The sequence below is a fragment of the Triturus cristatus genome, chromosome 5_2 (genome assembly GCF_964204655.1).
Source record: "Triturus cristatus chromosome 5_2, aTriCri1.1, whole genome shotgun sequence".
Classification (NCBI taxonomy): Eukaryota; Metazoa; Chordata; class Amphibia; order Caudata; family Salamandridae; genus Triturus; species Triturus cristatus.
In genome coordinates, this window is record NC_140588.1 from 427,397,633 (window position 1) to 427,402,946 (window position 5,314).

At 42.3% G+C, this 5,314-nt stretch overlaps 1 non-coding gene across 1 annotated transcript; it reads left to right on the top strand.

Annotated features, from left to right (window-relative positions):
* Positions 1–2,990: 2,990 nt before the first annotated feature.
* Positions 2,991–3,063, top strand: TRNAR-ACG (transfer RNA arginine (anticodon ACG)). Its single transcript has one exon. It is a non-coding gene; the product is annotated as a tRNA-Arg (tRNA).
* Positions 3,064–5,314: the final 2,251 nt, after the last annotated feature.

Here is a 5,314-nt window from a genome sequence, read left to right on the forward strand (position 1 = left end):
AACAATGGAGACAAGCGCCCTCCACCGATAATTTGGCCATGCTTCGTTCAGCAAGATCCAAGTACCACAAGCACATCTTCCTTGGAAAAGCGTCGCACTTCAGATCCCTCCTCGTCTCAGCCGAAAATAGACCCAAAAAACTATTCGACCTCATCAAGAACCCAAACTGCTCTCCCCCAACCTCCAAGTTGGAGGATTCTACTAAGAAAGCAGCGGAATTCGCTATATTCTTTGACGAAAAAGTGAAATCACTTGTAGATATGGTCATTCATCCTACCCCTACAGAGGAGCGCAAATCCTTAACCATTTGGCAGAACTTTGATCCCCATCTCTAAAGATGCCCTCCTCAAATGCATCCTCGAAACAAAGCCCTCCAACCATTCTCTTGACCCCATCCCTAGTGCCATTGCCTTTGACTTCTATACCCATTCTCTTCCCTATTGGACAACTCTGGTCAACCTCTCCCTCTGTCAAGGCTTCCTTCCTGTTTCCTTCAAAACTGGGCAGGTCACCCCTCTGCTTAAAAAACCCACCGCTGATGCGATCGACCTCAACTACTACCGCCCCATCACTAACCTACCTTTTCTTGCGAAAATCACAGAAAGATGTGTAGCGAAACAACTCTCACGTCATATCAAGGACAATGATCTTCTTGACAATTTCCCGTCCGGCTTCATTCAAAACTGCAGCACCGAAACAGCCCTGCTGCAAGTGATTGATGACGCGCTGCGGATGCTCGATTTGGGAGAGTCTTGTCTTCTAATTCTCCTTGACCTTTCTGCAGCCTTTGACACTGTCAATCACAACACTCTCCTTAACACTCTTCAACAGAGAATGGGCATGAAGGGCACTGTGCTTAAATGGTTTGCCTCCTTCCTCTCTGATAGATCCTAAATGATCAAAATAGCGAACAGTCTTTCATCTCATTTGGCGGTTGGTCAAGGTGTTCCTCAAGGCTCTATACTTGCACCCACATTGTTCAATCTCTATTTAGAACCATTGAGAAATCTCCTTAGTAAATCCGGGATCCACTATCATCTCTATGCTGACGACACTCAAATCTACCTTAAGGTGGCCTCCACTCACGATCTCTCCATCCTAAGCTCTACTCTCGACTCCATTCAAAACTGGATGTTAACTCATCAGCTGATTCTGAATCCCTCCAAAACTGAATTCCTCCTCCTCTCCTCCTCACTTTCACCTCCCCCGGTTCAATCATGGATGGACCAGATGAATCTACTTAACAATAAACCCATCGTTGTAGACAGCGCAAAATCCCTTGGTGTCATACTCGACAAAAAACTCAATCTACTCTCCCACATCGATTCCATTGCAAAGTCTGCTCGATACCAACTGCGCCTTCTTTGGGGGATTTGTCGCTTCTTCCCGAAGCAAGACCTTAAAACCCTGGTCCAATCGCTGATTCTCTCCAGATTGGACTACTGCAATTCTCTTCTTACTGGCCTCCCCAAATCCCACCTGTCCCCCCTTAAGTCTGTTCTCCATTCAGCAGCTCGTTTCATATATGGGGCCAAAAGAAGCGACCACATCACACCCATTTTATCCACCCTCCGTTGGCTTCCCATTGAGGCAAGATCTATCTACAAGACTGCCTGTATCACCCACAAAGCCTTGCACTCCTCCTCCCCTTGCTACCTGGCGAATAAACTGAAACTCTCTGGAGGCTCCAGACCATCACGTAATGCAGAAAATGTATTGCTTGAACCTCCCACTTTCAAGAAGGAAAGATCGATGGCCCAATCCTTTTCAGGCAACGCGGTGAGAACCTGGAACTCACTTCCGCCTCAGCTCCGGACCACCACCTCTTCCCAGGCCTTCAAAACTGACCTCAAAGCTCTCCTCCTTCAAAGACACTTCTAAATTTAATTCACGCCCTCCATTATCTGAAGGAAGTCCTTACATTATAGGAAATTCTGTTCTCCATGCCTATAGAAGTGCCTTCCCAGTGTGTTTTTGTGTTTTCAGTGTCTGCCATTTAGTGCAGTATTATACCTCTACTTGTACTTTGTACTCTTTTGTAACATGCACACGTCACCTTTCCTTTTGTAACGTATGGTTTGCTACCTCTTGTATTTAGTTTTCTTTTGATACATGCACAATTGCCACCATTGCCTCATGTAACGTAACGTTTGTTTTAGTGTTTTGAGTGTCTGACATTTATTGCAGTATTTTACCTCTACTTGTACTTTGTATGCTTTTGTAACCTGCACACGTCACTTTTTCCTTTTGTAAGTATCGTTTGCTAACTCTTGTATTTTGTTTGTTCTTGATACTTGCACAATTGTCACTATTATTGCCTCATGTAACGTAACGTTTGCTTTTGTAACACGCTCACTTGTAATTTTCGCCTCATGTATCATTACTGTTCCTATTGTGAAGCGCTCTGACACCTTCGGGTAAAGTCCGCGCTATATAAAAACGCATAAAATAAATAAAAAAATAAAAAAATCAACTGACTACCATATCCCCGTACACACGGGGACTCTATTTCTGCACTTCAAATTAAGTCAAATTAAGTAAGAGATAGTTCTGTATACTAAGTGGCGAAAAAGCGGAATTGAAGACATCGCGGTAGATGTCACACGCAATAAAAACAGTTTAAATCCGATGCACATGATCGGCTAAATTCCTATATATTTATTTAGGATCTAATTATTTCTCTGGAGACCTTGTCCAATTTTGGGGTCTGTCAGAAAAGCAGAGACACGAGTGTGCACGGAAGAGGCTCCTCCCACCCTGCGGTAATAGTGTCACCAACTCCTCCCCAGACCCAGGAACAGAATTACACAATTGTTGCGATATTAGAAGGTTTGAGTTCGACCAGAGTTGTTGAAGTGCTTTTTGAGGATCGCTTGATTTTCTGCTACAAGTTTCAATTTCATGAGATCAGTAAAACCACGCCTTTATGCGAACATATGGGTGGTAATCATTCTTGCTGAGTAGAGTGGATTTCGAATTTGCTGAACAGAGGGCCAGTGGCGCAATGGATAACGCGTCTGACTACGGATCAGAAGATTCCAGGTTCGACTCCTGGCTGGCTCGGATACTTTTTGGGATTTTTTAATTTTAGTAACATTTTTTTATGTTGCTGCTTTACACTTGAAACTGGCATAGTTTTAAAATTGTATTACTCCTACGCCAAAAAGAAATTAGCATTGGGCTACTCAACTATTTTTAAAATAAGCGCGCTCTGAGCTCTCTAGTTGTCGAATGTTATATTCTGCCCACTCAATACCTCATACAAATATAATGATGATTGCACAGATGATTGCACACCCTGTCTTTCCAGAAACGCACAACTACTAGCCAATCTAAATTAATTAGATTTAAAATTACATTTTTTAACATTGTTTTGCTGCTTTCTTGAAAAAGTCACGCTGTTGGAATAAGAAGTAGGCGCCGTGTTTACTCGTTCTACCTGAATACATTTAATCTCAGAACCGTATGGCAGAACATTTGTGTCGGGATCACAAAACTCTTTGATTGGCTTTATTATATGCCATTGTTGATAAATGTCACGGTGCTTCGTGCATACATTTTGGCAGCTGAGGTCCAACAAAAAACATCACAACATTAAAATAACAAAAGACCAGAATAACACACAACAGTGTAATCGAACAACATAACCATTAAAGAGTCAACCCAAAACAAATAAATTCGGAACATAAATATAACAATATGCCCATACAGCATTATAATGCACCATTGCAAAACAGCAACAAAAGACCACAAAATAATAACTATGTAATTGTGTTTTGTGCTGTACCCAGATTTGTTATATTTCTGCGTTTTTCTGAGATGAGTGTTGATAGCTGATTGTGGTGGTGTTTTTTGAGATTCATTGTGATGACATTGCTTTTTGTGTTGGTATTAGGTCGGTTGTGTTGATATTGTTGAGTTCTGTTATGGTTGTTATTCTCTGTTTTATATTTGTCTTCTTGTATGTATTTGTTGTATCATTGTGTTATGTTTGTGTTGTGGTTTGTATTGTCATGTTATATTCTACTGTTTTTGTTTCAGTTGCATTTGTACATTACGTCACATACCTGACAAGGCACAGTACACTTTTGCACACATGTAGCATACTACTTTGTGGGAGGTCTGTGGGTGGAGGAGTGTGTGTCTGCCACATGTTCAACATGATCAGTGGTTTGATGTAATGCTTGAGGACCAGGGTTGTGCTCTTGTGATATTTTGTGGTTAGAACATTGAGTAAATTTGAAGCGAAAATGCGTAAGGACACTTATGTATTAGATGCTATTGCACGGATCGTGCAGGAGCTGGGATTCTTGTACCTCAAACGTTTAGAATAATCATGAAATAACACCACAAAAGGAACTCCACACAAGGTTATATATAAAAATAGCCTTTGTATTATCATAACACATTAGAATAGTAAGCACATATTATACATGGTGCCACCTGGCACTAGGTCATATTTACACAGGATTATTTATACCTGACAGGGCCAACTGGACCACTGTCAGTACCATCACAAAGTGAACTTAGTAAATGTAGAACTTATCATAAACATAGAACACAACCAGTAACTACTGGTAATCACTGTACTCAGCATCCACCTGTAACATAAACCACATTATGCACAGTATCACATTAGGCGCGAATACATTCTGCGCCAACCTCACCAGCATAAACACATTATGCAATTCTCTCATAAGTCCAAAACGCATTAGAACCTAACCTCCTAAGTATAACTACATTAGGGGCATAAATCTCACTAGCATAAACCATAATATGCGAAACAGCCTCATAATCACAAGAACCACATTAAGAGGTATAAAACAGGGTGCGTAAATCATACTACATGAATCACATTTCCTAGCACCACAATCACATTAGGGCCTGGCGCCCTATAATCTTAACAGTCCCCCTGGCCAACTGACCATCTAGAAAGGGGGCTCAAATGCCCTATGTCCCGAAAGTCAGGGCGCGCTGCCAAAGCAGCGAAAGTCAAGGGTGCGCAATCTGCGTAGACCTAAACGTTTCAGCTGGCACTAAGTGCTGCGCAGCTGTGAATGTCAGGGTCCAAGGAGTGCATCTCACTCCTGACTCAGGCATGTCCCCTCAAGCAAAGAAAGACCTAAACGGTGCAGCTGCCCACTACTTGCTGGGCAGCTGGAAATATAAAAATGAGGCATGGGCTCTCAGTGGCCTTTAAAACAAACGTGCCCCCTTTGTTGGAGCCACATGGGGCTCTGAGAACAATTATGCCTGTGGGGGCGACCTGGCGAAAATAACCATGCCCACCATGCTGGAGCTACACGGGGCTCTA